At 42.0% G+C, this 15259-nt stretch overlaps 1 protein-coding gene across 1 annotated transcript in view; it reads right to left on the reverse strand.

The window, feature by feature from the left end:
- LOC100630841 (phosphatidylinositol 3,4,5-trisphosphate 3-phosphatase TPTE2) overlaps window positions 1-8786 on the reverse strand; it is a 125927-nt gene extending 117141 nt beyond the window's left edge. Inside the window, 6 exon segments of the mRNA XM_070239623.1 lie at window positions 313-456; window positions 926-1002; window positions 1437-1534; window positions 6898-7006; window positions 7371-7473; window positions 8075-8786. The gene's annotated coding sequence lies outside the window, so the exon portion shown is untranslated.
- Between the last annotated feature and the right edge of the window lie 6473 nt (window positions 8787-15259).

Raw genomic sequence — 15259 nt, forward strand, 5'->3', positions numbered from 1 at the left:
AAAAACGTGCCACAAGCACCTAAACTCTGGGCAAGGAGAGAAAAGTGAAAACAAATAGAAAAATACTTTTAAAAGACAGATTAATTTGGGCATAAATGTTGATTTTGAGTATTGGGCTTGGGGCCCAAAAGAACACCAGTAAATGCCATACTTTCAAGGGATACCAGCTCATGCGCAATGGAAACAGTAATCTCAAAGCTCCGAGGCCACTGCCATCTGTTCCAGAGAGGCGGCCCAGAGAACCAGGAAGGGCCAACGGAGAGCTGGATTTCTTGGGGGTAACCCTCCCCTACAAACCCAAGATTCGCTTACCTGTCGATAAGCTGCTTTCGATGAGGCGCTGCAGCTCACAAGGGGCTGGGGCAGAAGGGTAGAGGGGCCGAGGGGCAGAGGGGCGGTGGGACGGTGGGGCCGTAGGGTGCAGGACTCAGATATTTGACTTGGGTACAACTTTTCCTAAATGGGAGAGAACTTAACTTGAAATCCTAGTAGTAGTTTTCTCTCCTGTTGTCTTTCGGGATAATGCCTTTTCTTCTTTTTCATTCTTTTTAATTTTTAATTTCCCAAAACCAAGCCCGTTAAGTCATCTTGGCCCAATTCCCGGCCTGCAACAAGGTTACTGCTACTTGGTCCTACATCCACCTAGTTGTCCCCAGTCCCCCAAGGGTGAGGGGGCTCGGGGAGGTCTCTGCGTGGGAGAGAAATGTTAATTAATGCTCCCCATAGATGAGCGCAAGGCAAACCTTCCTGTCTTTGGGCCCCAGAGCCCCCCATCCTGCCCCTTCTCTCCACCCTTCTTCCCCTCCGTAACCCAGCCGCCTCTAAAATGTTACACTCTAACTCTCTGAGGATGAGAGGGCAATATAGTGGGCAGAGGATGGGATGGGATGTCCTTGTCCAGAGACCCCCATCCTTAGGTCTTTACCTGTGCTGGGTACAAGCCAGTACTGAAACAAGAACTCCATCTCCATGGCAGTCCCAAAGAAGAGATTCCTGACATTCCTGAGATCATAATAGAGTGAGGAATAGAATGAACTGGGTTCTAGACTGCAGGGACTTAAAGACAGACGCACACACCATATAATTTCACTCATATGTGGAAGATAAACAAACACACAGATAAGGAGAACAGATTAGTTGTCACCAGAGGGGATGAGCATGGGGGGAGGATGAAAGGGGTAAAGGGGCACATATGTATGGTAAAGGATAAAAACTAGACTATTGGTGGTGAACACCTGCAGTCTATACAGAAACTGATATATAATAATGTACAACTGAAATTTACACAGTTATAGGCCAATATAACTTCAATAAAATAAGTTTTTTTAAAAAACAAATAACAGACACACAGACGCTGTTCTTCTTAAAGAAATGTTGGGAGGGAGGGGTACCAAGATCAAAGATCCCAGGATAATAATCTCAGAGTAGACTCTCACCTGTTACTTTATTTTTTTTTTTTTTTTGCATCTGATGGAGGGGATGCATCTTATATATTTTGAGTCTGAAGAAGGTTACCATAAGTTTTTGGCTTTCCCTGTGGATTGAAGAGAATGACCAGAGGGCTCAATGTTTTCCAGCTAATATTAAATTTGACTAAAATAGGCAAGGTTAATACAAGACTCAGGAAAAAATCATTTCATTTACTCAGGCTATGATTTCACAGGATTGAAAGAAAGCAATCAAATATTACGTGTAAATCAAAAATACACCCATATTCCTAGTACAGTAAAGCTGAAAGGCAGAAGCACATGCTAAACAAATGAAAACAAATATGGAAATAAAGATTTAAAAATATAGATAAAGCATTAGAAATTTCTGTTTGGAAATTACGATATAAAAATTACCACAAAAAGAGGAATAAATAAAGACAGTTAAGTTTGACAGTCTGTATTGGTACATGTTCTGGTGTTGAGTAAATGGCCACAGTTGAAGACATGGGAAAAAAAAGATTAAAGTCATATTTATTTAGTATTTCTCTAAAGCACTTTGCAAGATACAAAAATGAATAAAACGGTCACTGACTTAAGTGTCAGGTTGATGACTTAAAGGCCAGATCATTTTGAAATATGCTCAGAGCATTCTATTCTCTGTGAGAAAGACCTGCCCTAAAGAGAAACTACTCTATCAGAGCCTCATCTGGCCTAGGGGGAGGGTAATAAGAGAACCCAATCCCCCTCTAGCCTTCCTGTCTCATATAAGAGGATGAAAAAAGGGCCAAGAAACTCTTCTGAAGGTCACAGCCCTTGCTTCTTTCTATGTCTCTAAATTTTTTGTTGAAAACTGGACTTTTTGAAGACTAGAAGAGGGGCTGGCCTGGTGATACAGTGGTTAAGTTTGCACGATCTGCTTCAGAAGCCTGGGGTTTTGGGTTCCTAGGTGTGGACCTACACACCATTCATCAAGCCATGCTGAGGTGGCATCCCACATACAAAATAGAGGAAGACTGGCACAGATGTTAGCTCAGGGCCATTCTTCCTCACTGAAAAATAAAAAAGAATACTAACAACTGGAAATCAGACTTTTCCCTTTCCTCAGGGTTTATTGATGCTGTTTTTTTGTGTTTGTTTAATGACTTTCCTGAACTACTTCTGTAAACTCTCTATTCTCTGTGCAGTGTGACCACTAAAGTCAGTTTGATTTGCATAATGGACAGCTAATAATTGGACAGAGATTCCCTCAGATGTCTGGAATCACTAAGTCTCTCGGTTGTTAAGAAGGAGCTTTGTGTGCACGTTAGAGTATGCCTTCAACATTTAGCCAAAAAGTTTACAACTCCACCATAACCTTCATTTTCTTCTTGAGCATAGCCTCAAGGTTAGCCAGAGGTGAGAGCTTTGGGCCTTTTCACATCTTTCCTAAGTATGCAAAGTCCTGGACATGTGCACATCCCAAGATGTACAGGTGTCCTTCTAGATTCCTGGGAATGTGTTGCAGTTTTTCAAAGCTCCCTATGGACATCTCATTCCACAGCTTTTTCTTTTAAGCATTTTGGTTAGCCTATTGTTTGCCCCAACTGCTATTTACACCTCAGGAAGCTATGACATTTGACAATTGCCTCTGATTGATTGTTTTCAACAAATGTCCTCAGGGAAGAGGCTGGAGGAGCTACAAGTCAGGTCAAAGGCAGTCTTTTGAGTGGGGTTTCCCAGGGACCCACTAGATGGGTCAAATAATGACAGTTCTCTGGGAATGGGGCTTTGAATGAGTCCAATCCCCTTTTATTCCCTCCAATGGCATCCAAGAGGCTGGTTTTTACCATGACTGCAGGATGTTGGTTTTCAAGGCTACTATGGAGCTGGGGAGGGTGTGATAGGAATAGGGCAAGTTAGAACATCACAGAGCCCCCTGGTCCCACCAAAATTCAGCCTATGTTCTTAAATAAATGATCCCCAAATGGCTGCAAGCCTTTGGTTAATTTCCAGAGTTTTGAAAAAGTTGATTCTCACCATTTTCCCCAAGTGTTCTTGTTGCTTTTATAAAGGGAAGAATATCTGGAGGTCTCTACTTTGCCATTTTCACTGACATTACTTTCAAACATACTTTTAAATGCTAAACTCACAAGAAAGTAAGAGAAGTACTAAATGTTTACATACGCACGCATGCGCACACACACACATACACTCTTACACTCTAGAGCTGAAACTAAAGTGGTAAGCCAACACGGAAACCAGGGATGCCCTGGAAGTGTGTCAAAACCAAAAACGTAGAGCTTTGTTAGTTAACATGTGGCTGCCTAAAGTGGTAGATAGGAGGTGGGGCAAACAATAGGTAATGTTACACGCTTTTAAGTAATACGGGCCCTCATATTGGTTCCCCTGCATTAAACCCAGCATATACAGGGTTAAAACCAGAAAGCACTCATCCCCTTTCCCTGCTTCTTTAGTTACACTCATATGTAAATATCTGTTTCTTTAACCTTTGACTCCCTAAGCTTTACAACCAAATATAAGTTACAAATTGTTAAAGCCCAGGTGGCCTCACACTGGACTCACACTAAAGTTTTGGCTAATCATGGGTCCTTGAAGTTTATTACAGGAAAATTGATGTCCAGAGAATATCAAGAAACTGAAGCTTCCCAGGCCCCAACTCCTTGGCTTCCTGGCACCAGAATCCACCATCTACCACGGAGGGAGACAACCAAGGTTAGCCACCTGCAGATTCCCTTATCTCACCATTCACCTCTCTGCAAGCAGCCTCATGAGGCCAAACACAGGCTGGTGGGAAAGCGCTAATCAGCAAGGTCACAGGCTCTCCTTCCCTACAAGCAGCAAACCTTTAAAACCCTTTACCCACTTCTTAACAGGGAGCCAGTAGCTCCTAAGGCATTAGCTAACTGGTACCCCCTTTGCCTGGGAAAGAAAATAATAAAACTGTTTTTTTCCTTTTTACCCAAAACTCTGTTCTCATTATTTGGATTGGCACCAAGTTCAGAAACTTTCAGTAACAGTAACATTTAAAAAAAAAACAAAACTGTGGAACAGATGTCAAGAGAGGGCTTTGAAAAGCTCTGACATATCCCTGGGAATCTAGAGTTTTGCTGGTTAACCAAGTAATAGGATTTGAACCTAAAGAAGTGTGCAGTTGACTCTGAGACCTCCACAGATATCCAGGCACCCAAACTGGATATATATTTAGTTGAAAAGATAAACTTGGAAAAATCTATATGCTGGCAAATTGAACCTACAAGCAAGTCAGTATATCTGCTGGCACTGGATTTTAAAACATTAATAATTTTAATAGTCTTCCCTCATGTTTTGTAACCAGCCTTATTCTCATGCTGGGATTTGAATTTATGCTACAATCACAGTTCAAGAAACCTCAATCCAATAAATTAAATTGAAACAGTTCCTGATTGGTAGTGACCCCTAGCACCCAGGAGAAACCAAGGCAAATCATCTCAGTTCGGGTCCCTCAGGATTCTCACAAAGTTCAGACAAATACAAGCTCTTGATAAAATCTAGCAAACATATGAGGAATCAAACCACCATGAGCAGGAGGCAACAACAATTATAAACAGAAGAAAAAGGAATGAACGGAATGACTATAGATATTGAAATTATAAGAAACTTTATTCTCAGGAGGTAGGTTTAAAAGGATGTTGAAGTGCAAAGATAGAGACCAACACTATGTGGAGCAGAAAGAAGGGTCATTGGCCCACTCTGGAACTTCAAGGTAGATTTTCTGAAGGAGATGATGCCTGAGCTTGGGCTGGAAGGACAGTAAGTAATTAGGCAGGAGAAAAAAAGTGGTGAAGAAATTCAAGACAGAAAAAACATAATAAACAAACACATGGAAGCACTGAACAGCATGGGGACTTCAGGGGAAAATGTAGACATTTATCTATTATTCTAGTAACAAATATAGAGCAGAGAGTACCAAAATCTACAAAAATAGAGAGCCCTTTACACCATATTAAGAAATATAGACTTTATTTACTAGGCAATAGAGGATCGCTGAAGGATTTTAAGTAGGGGTGTTTCATGATGATTTTGTGGTGGGCAGGTTGTCTAGAGCTAGAGAGGGGAAAGAATTTAAGAGGGACAGCGCTGAGGGATTAGAAATCAAGTAGGAGGCTACTGCACAGCTTAGGTGAGAGATGTTGAGAGCCTGAAAACCAGTGTAGTAGGGAAAACTGGGAGAAGACACAGACTTTAGAAAAAGCAGACAAAATCAGCAAAACTTGTGACTGACTAGTTATTGTGAAGGATGAAGGGGAAAAATGGCTCCTGTCTTTCTTCCTTGGATGACTGGGTGCTAATTATTGGTGCTGGAAATAAAAAGGAAGAAGAGGTTGGTGATAGAGGAAGATAATGGGTTAAGTTTTGAAGATCTTTGGTCTGGGGTACTTGTGGGAAACCGAGGTTAGGAAGCAATTGAATTTATGAGTCTGCAGCTCAGAGAAGAAGTTAGCACTGATGACTAATGACTTGAGTGGATAACTCAGTAGAAAGAAAAGAGCAGCTGCTCATGGGTAGAACCTTGGGTTTTCCTGAAATTCAGGAAAATATTGATGCTTTTTGGAACAAGATCAATTTTAAGTAAAAACAATTATGTGGAAAAACCTGTCTTATAACATCAAAATATTGAAAACTACCTAAACGTCAAAGAAAAATAGAACGGTTAAGTTAATATGGTATATCCAACTCAGAGAATATCATAGTTATTTTAAATAATGTGTAGGAAGAGTTTACATAAACACAACATGTTTATGATTGAACGTCAAAAGTTTTTTTACTTTTATTTTTAAAACCATGTATTATATAAACCATGTCTGGAAAGAAATATATACATATATTAAAAGTAATTTTTTCAAATTATTCAAAATTGTTTCTATAACATTTTTATAATGAGGAAACAACTGTTAAAAACGCATTTCCCTACAATGAGATAGCACTTCACACACAGTAGGATGGTGATAATCAAAAAGACAGATAATAACAAGCATTGACAAATACAGGAGAAACTGGGATCCTCACATATTGCTAGTGGAGATGTAAAATGGTACAGTCACTTTGGAAAACAGTTTGGTAGTTCCTCAAAAGGTTAAACACAGAGTTACTATATGACCCAGTAATTCCCTGGTATATACCCAAGAGAAATGAAAGCATACATCCACACGAAGACTTTTCACACAAATGTTCACAGCAACATCATCCATAATTGCCAAAAAGCAGAAATAACCCAAATGTTGATAAATGGATGAAGGGTTATTTAAAATGTGGGATAGTCATAATATTATTTAGCAACAAAGGAAATGAAGTGTGTCACTTAACGACCAGGATATGTTCTGAGAAATGCGTCATTAGGTGATTCCGTCATTGTGCGAACATCATACAGTGTACTTACGTAAACCTAGATGGTACAGCCTACGACATACCTAGGCTATATGATACTAACCTTATGGGACCACCTTTGTATATATCATCCATCTTTGATCAAAATGTCATCATGCTGAGCAAGACTGTACTGACGTGCTACAAGTCAGATGAACCTTGAAAACATCATGCTAAGGGAAAGAAACCATGCATAAAAGATCACAAATTGTGGGATTCCACTTATATGAAATGTCCAGAATAAGCATATCTATAGAGGCAGAACGTACACTAGCGGTTGCCTACACAAGGAGTAGCCAACCCTAGTGCTCCAGTGGTTAGGGTTCAGAACTAGGGTTCCTAGTTCCTAGGAAACCACACCACCCATCTCTTGGTTGTCATACTGTAGTGGCTGCATGTTGCTGTGACACTGAAAGCATTGCCACCGGTATTTCACACATCAGCAGGGTCACCCATGGTGGACAGGTTTCAGCAGAGCTTCCAGACTAAGACAGACTAAGAAGAAGGACCTGGCCACCCGCTTCCAAAAATACTGACCATGAAAACCCTGATAGAGCGCTGGAAGCTGAGAGGATGGCGCAAAAGGACCAGGCAGGGTTCCACTCTGCTGTCCATGGGGTCACTCGGAGTCACCATGGCACTAACAACAAAACAAAGACCCGGGGTGGAGGGTGGAGGGTAGGGAGGAGAATTAGGGAAAACTAGAAATAAGTTGGGGCTTCTTTTTGGGGTAATGAAAAAGTCCTAAAATTAGATAGTGATGATGGCTGCACAACTCTGGGAACATACTAAAAATCCATTGAACTGTAGGCTTGAAAGGGGTGAACTGTGTAGGAATTCTCTCTCAGAAAAGCTTTTTGAAAAACCCTCATTTCCCTCCCCCTCGGGGGGAACAAACACGGCTACAGATCCTATGGAACACCAGGCCTGAGGAGCGCAGGATGCATCAGATGCGGAATGGAAGCAGCGGTCTCGGACGCTCCGCCGGGTACACAGCCTGCCGTCGGGTTCCACCTGCGGGAGGCGGCCTGAGGCCTCAGGACGAAGTGTCCTGGTGTCTGGGGCACGTGGCCTTGTCCCCGCCTTTCCCGCCGCCTCCCGCGCACCTTTCCAGTGGGCCTCGCTGCTGGCACCACCGAGCTTCATGGAAGATCAGCTCTTCTGGAAGCAGGTCCCAAGGGACCGTGAGCACCCTCCACATCCCGGATCCGGGTCCCCCAAAGACAGCGCGGGATGCTTACCCCAGTCTCGGGCGGAGCGGCAGCGGCCGACGGCCTGAGGTCTCGCCCGCAGTCTTTCTGACCAGGCCTAACGCCTCTCAGCGAGGGGCAGGGGCGGGCGATGGCTGTGGGCTGGTCCCCAAGGCCACGTGGCAGCTGCAGCAGGGCCACACGCCAAGTCCTCAATTCTGGTCCCGTCTGCAGCGCCTTTCTTGTTCGCTCGCCGTCTCACCACAGCTCTATCGGACAGGTCTGAACAGATTCCCAGGAAAAGTGGAATCTGGGCCTCGGGTCCCGCCGCCCGCCGAAGCCCTGACTCCTCATGGCGGTTCAATAAACAGCAGTCCTCCTGACTACCTCATGTCAGGATGTTCGTGGACTCTCAGCACAGAGGGCTCGACACCTCGGAGGCCCAGCCCTGAGCAGCCGCGGAGCACCGGAGCACCGTCTGAGGCCAGGAAGTGCAAGGGCCCTGGAGGGCTCCGGAGCCTCCCTGCCGTTCTGACAGGGATGTCGGAAAAGCCCCTCGGGCTGGGCAGGCTGAAAAGACGCTTGGACATCCGGAAAGGCTGGCGACCCTGATCTGGAAGATTATGTGCCCAACTCTTGTCTCCGGGAAGCCAGAGAGGGGAATCTGGGTTTCCTGAGGTGAAGTTCGTTGAACCGCCACGAGGGCGCCAGAGAAGGGCATCCAGCTGGCCCCGCCCCCGGCGCTGGCCCCGCCCCCGGCGCTGGCCCCGCCCCCGGCGCTGGCCCCGCCCCCGGCGCTGGCCCCGCCCCCGGCGCTGGCCCCGCCCCCGGCGCTGGCGCGCGCCGCCCTCAGGGGACGCTGGCCAGGGCCTCCTCCTGGAGATGCAGCCTGTGGTTCGTTCACTATTCCCAATGTTATTGAGTAGCCACTACACATTGAGCTCCAGATGCTGGGGACAGGGCAGTGTGTGGGATAGACAGTGTTCCTGTCTTCAGGCAAGAGAGACAGCCAAGCCAAAAGTTACAATACAGTGTGAAAACTGTTGGGATGGAGAAAGGAAGAGACAAGGAAAGTCTGGTGCAGATACTGCTTTCAGAAGAAAACAAAGGAAAGAAGTGGTGGGATATAAGTCTCTTTGGAGGTTTGTTGATGTCAAGTTCCCATTTGATGGGTTCCGGTTCCTCTTTGTAGGGGCTCCAGCCCATCAAGCCGGGGGAACAAAAGTTTGAGGAAAGTGGAGAATATGTGAAATAGTCTTGAATAGGATGGAAGAGAGGATTGACTAAGAAGGTCATGATGTAAACTCTACAAGGCAGGAAGCTTCTTGTGTTGGGGTTCACAAGGGTTAAGTACAGTACTTAGCACATGGAAGGTGCTTCATAGGAATGGAATGAATGAAGTAGTGAATGAATAAAGGATTTTCACTTGGTGTTGGAGCAGATCACTAGTTGCGACCATGAGTTCATAGTAGCACCAATATCCTCATGTGTGTGATTTTATCAAATAAGGCTGAATCACTTACTAGAGGGCAGACCTGGAAGAGGCAGAGTTGGGATTCTGCCAGGCAGGCATGATGAAAAGGAAATAAGGTGGAGGTGTTTGGGATGTCGTTTAAGTGATAGACCTTGAAATCAATGAAAGAAGGAAGAAATGAAGACAAAATAGGTTGCTAATGGTTAGAGAGTGGGTGGAAACGTTGATGGACTGAAGATCCTGACACGGTTGAAGAACTGGCATTTGGCATACTGAGGACATAGGCTGGAAGGGCTGGAGGTTGAGGTCAAAGTGAAGGATATCAGAATATTATTTCAGAAGGCAGAGCTGTTCCTGGAAATAAGCTCTAAGACTTTCCATAGCTGAGTTAGAATGGAAATTAAGATTAAGAACTCTGAGATGAGGAAATCTATTAATTAAGAGTCTAGGTTATCAGATGGCCCAATCACATGGAAGGTAGGATCTCCCAGAAATTTTCATCTGCACTGGGACACGTCCCGCCCCTTTCCCTCTGCCAGAGCCTCCAGAGAATTTGCATCCACCCTTTAACTGAAGTTTGAGAGGCTAGAGGTGCAATGAAATGGCTCAGAGCCAGAAGACAGCAGCAGAGCAGGGAGAGAAGGATGTAGTAGACAACTGTTTTGATTGTTTTTAGCACCCAGCATTCATTCTCCCATCTGGAACCAGTATCTCTATTGTTCTCTGGGGAATTACTCCCATTCTTCAGTCTCAGTCTACGTGCAGATATTTTTAGTTTTCCCCACCACACCCCTACGCCAAGGATGAGTTTGTGACTCAGGCCTGGCAAAAGAGGTGAGCATGTGACTCAACTGGAGCTGCTAAGGCACAATGAAACTTTCACATGGACCGTTGTGAACGAGGTACCATATTTTTCAGCTACATTTGAACCTGGGAGGGTATTGTCCTGAACTTGCTGGCAGCCATCGTGCCACCATATAAAGTCTGAGAATGGAGCCGGTACAGAAGACAGAACTAAGAAATGGAGAGACACTAAATCCTAATGATGTCAGAGGAACCAGGTGTCAATGCTTCTGCCTAAAGCCAGTCTTTATCCAGCCTTTTCAGTTACATGAGTCAATATATTCCCTTTTGTATTTGGGCCATTGAGTTGTACTTTATATCGCTTATATTCGGATTATTCCTCATAATACCAGGGAGTTCTCCATCCCTGGTTCCTGCTTCTGAGCCAGTCCACTAAATGTATGTTAACTTCTCTGTGCCTCAGTCTCTTTTTCTGTCAAAGGGGATGAGCAATACATAGAATTGTAAGATTAAATGGATGATAAATTTAAAAATATGAAATTGTTCCACAGCATTGAGATGCAAAAAAGTCACATTAATTTTTCTAAATTAAATTAAATCTGGCTCTATACCCCCATTACTAAGGTAAGAAAACACCCAATATCAGTCATTTTGGGGGGCCCTTCTCCTTCTTTAGCATGATATACACTGCCCTTAAAAAAATCTTAAGAACGAGCATCTGGTCTTCAGTTGATCATGTGTTTTCAAATTCACAAAAGATATTAAGTTCCAGGATTCAGGAATGAGAAATTTCAACTCTTAGGAATTCTCAAAATCATAAGTTATTTTATAGTTTTATAACATTTTATTTACATATTTTTAATAAATGAGAAATGCTGTTTATTAATATTTTTAAGAAAATATGGCCTAGAAGAAATATTCAAACACTGCAAATGACTACGTAAACATTATTGAAGAACATTTAAATAGCAACTTTTGATGTTCTAGCAAAGTTAACAGTACTATGTGAAATCGTGTCAAAAGTGCAAAATTAAAGACAGTTTGTTTCCGAAATTTGTTTCATGGAAAATCATTTTTAGGATTTGCATAATACATACTGTGTTTAAACTTACTAATTTTTGTTTTATTTTCAAGAATAACTAGTTTTTGGCGGATAGGGCCATGAACACACACTGAACATGGCAACAGCTGCACAGTACTGGTTAGGTCATGACCCCTTTACCCTTACAGTAAGGAGATAGAGCAAGAATCCTTACATAGGGAAATTATCCCCCTAGTCTTATCAGCTCAAACTTTTTCCCACACTGAAGCATTGCCATGGGCCCTCCACCTGCAAGATAATCTGCCTTTCTCCAGTCCCCGTAAGAAAGAAGGAACAGACCCTGCATCTAGGGGACAGCAGCCACAAGTTCCTGAACTACCACTTAGTCTCCCTAATAAAACCCAAACTTGTTCTTGTGACCCAATGCATGGGACAGGTAATTTAAGCTCTGAATCCCAGTGCCAGTGGAAGTTCTGGATGGCAGGTCTCAAAAAGAAGAGGCCCTTTCATTGCTGGGGCCCCTGCCCTAAGCCTGAGGACTGATAGTGAATTCTCAATATTAATAACTATCACGAAGCCTGCCACTCTAGTGAGAAAATATAGCGCCAGCAGCTGGGCTCTGGGATCCTGCTCCCACTCCATACCCAAGATGTCAGCCCATTCATGCATTTTGATTGTCCTGATACTAGGTGTGGAAAGTAGGGCTTGGTATTGTCTAACTCCAAGGAGCCCTATTCTTATTGTATTCAATGTCAGTGGCAACTCTTGGAACAACGCTCTTTTAGAAAAATGATTGATTCCCTTAAAGATGTACAAAACTGTGAGTCCTAGGTGTCAGTACGAAGTATGTTTTTGCAGGTAAATAGTTCCTCATCCTCCCTCTATTATTTGGCTAATGAGATTTTTTTTGTTTCCCTGAAACCTCCTACTTTCCCATTGTGCTGGGAGAGTATGGGACATGGGAAAAGTGCTGGAAGCAGAGCAAGAGTGGGGCGTCCCTCCAGGATGTACCCCAACTTCATTTGAGATGTCAATTATTAGCTCCCTTGTGTGTGCAAATCCTGATTGCCTCTTCCTCTGTGTGTCTCTGGAAGTAAGCAAACACCTGTACTCAGAAGTGGAATTGCCAGGTCATATGGTAGTTCTATGGTTAATTCCTTCAGGAACCTCCATACTGGTTTCTGTAGTGGCTGTACCAATTTACATTCCAACCAACAGGGCACAAATGTTCCCTTTTCTCCACATCCTCGCTAACACTCCTTATCTTTTGTCTTTTTTTAATAATAATACATCTTAACAGGTGTGAGGTGATATCTCATTGTGATTTTGATTTGCATTTCTCGGATGATTAGTGACGCTGAGCATCTTTTTCTATACTTGTTGGCCATCTGTGTGTCTTCTTCAGAAAAATGTCTCTTCAAGTCTTCTGCCCATTTTTTGTCAGATTATTAGTCTTTTAGCTATTAAGTTGTATGAGTTTCTTATGTATTTTGGATATTAACCGCTTATCTGATATATATGGTTTGCAAATATTTCCTCCCATTCTGTAGGGTGCCCGTGTCTTTTTGCGGATTGTATCTTTTGTTGTACAGAAGATTTTCTGTTTGACGTAGTCCCACTTGTTTATTTTTGCTTTTGCTGCTTGTGCTTTTGGTGTCATAACCAAAAAATCATTGCCAAGATCAACGTTGAGGAGCTTTGTCCATGTTTTATTTTAGGAGCATTATGGGTTCAGGTCTTACATTTAAGTCTTTAATCCACTTTCAGTTAATTTTTGTGAGTGGTATAAGATATGGGTCCAACTTCACTGTTTTTCATGTGGATCTCCAGTTTTCTCTTGCCCTCTTTCTAACTTCTTAAACTGGATGCTTAGCTCACTAATTTTCAGTCTTTATTCCTTTCTAATCCCAGCATATGAAGAAATAAACTCCCCTCTAAATATCGCTTTACCTATTGTGTTAGGGGACCCTAAGACCACTCTCAAGTTCAGGAACTAGCTTGAAGGGCTCACGGTACTCACAAATGCTGTTATACTCATGGTTGTGGTCTATTACATTGAAAGGATGTAGAATACAGTCACCAAAGGAAAAAAGCACATAAGGTAGAGTCCAGGAAGTTACCAGGCACAGCTTCTGGTTGTCCTCTCTCTGTGGAGTTGTGTGAACAGAACCTAATTCTCCTAACAATGATGTGTGACAACGTGTACAAAGTATCTCCAATCAGGGAAGCTCGTCCAAACTTTAATGGATTTTACTGGGGATCAGATACATAGGCTTGGAGCCCTCATGTGATTGACCTTAACTACTCAGTCTCTAGTCCCTCCCAGAGGTCAAATCGATACAGCATGACAAAGGGCCCCAGGCAAACAAAAACAGGTGTTTACCATAAATCACATTATTAGCATAACCTATCTGGCATGGCTCAAGGCCCCAGGTATGCAGACCCTCTTTTTGCTTTTTTTTTTTTTTGAGGAAGATTAGCCCTGAGCTAACTACTGCCAATCCTCCTCTTTTTTTTTTTTTTTTTGCTGAGGGAGACTGGCCCTGAGCTAACATCTATGCCCATCTTCCACTACTTTATATGTGGGACACCTACCACAGCATGGCTTTTGCAAAGTTGTGCCATGTCCACACCTGGGATCCAAACTGGCGAACTCTGGGCCGCCGAGAAGCAGAACGTGTGTACTTAACTGCTGCACCACCAGGCTGGCCCAAGACACTCTTATCAGGCAGGATATTCCAAGGATCATTGGTTATCTCCGGGGAGATGTCTTTAGAATGTACAGAGTTTGAACATCCTAAATCTGCTGAGTTAACCCTTTAATATTCACATTTTATGAGTTAGATCTATAGTTCTACTTTTAAATTTTATTTATTTGTGAATCTATAAACTATTACTTTTTACATTTAAAAAAATGTAAGTATATATTTATACTATATACTAATACTATATACTAATATACTATACTAAACTATATACTAATAATACCATACTATATACCATATACTAATCTACACCTTGCTTTTTTCACTTGAAGTTGTTCCATATCTGTAAAAAAAAAAAAAAGAACTTTTTCATTCTTTTTATGGCTGCATTTTATCAACCAATTTTCTATTGATAGATGTTAGAGTTTCTTTTTTTCTTTCAATTTTTGTTATTTCAAATACCACTGAAATTAATAACTATATATGTATAATTTTATTCATGTTCTAACATATTTGTAAGATATATCCCTAAAAGTAAAATTATTGGATAAAATTTTGTGTTCATCTGTAATACTGATAGATATTGCCTATCAAATAAACTATTTTCTATAAAGCTTTCACCACCTTTTAGAGTCTCCTTCTAGCAATGTAAGAGAGGGCCTGCTTCCTCATGCTCTTGCTAAGTCAGTGTATTATAAAAAGTATTCATGTTTGTCAATGCTGTAGGAGTGATAACATTATAGCATTACCTTTATTTCACTCATTGTGTGTAACGCTGAGCATTTTTTCACATTTGAGTCACTTTTATTCTTTTTCAATGAACTGTTTGTATATATTTTTTGTCTAGATTTCTGGTGGCTTATTGATCTTTTTCTTATTGATCTGAGGGAGCTTTTGCATGCCAGTGATATTAGCCATCCATACATATCGTGAATTGGAGATATTTTTCCCTTTTTTGTTTACTTTTTTATTTATGTTAGATTTTGCTACACATTTTTTTAAGTTTATATGATTTAATTGATTGGTCTTTTGTTTTATGTTTTTTGAGGGTTTTTTGTTATATTGTACTTTAAAAACTCTTCTCTACTCTAAAATTCTGAAAACATCCTCTAAGAGTTTCTTTTACTAATTTTACTTTATTTTTAAAATTTACTCTTTGATCTGGAATTTTTTTGATATAAGATATAAAGTAGAGCTAAAATCATTTTTGT

The sequence above is a fragment of the Equus caballus genome, chromosome 17 (genome assembly GCF_041296265.1).
Source record: "Equus caballus isolate H_3958 breed thoroughbred chromosome 17, TB-T2T, whole genome shotgun sequence".
NCBI classification, from domain to species: domain Eukaryota; kingdom Metazoa; phylum Chordata; class Mammalia; order Perissodactyla; family Equidae; genus Equus; species Equus caballus.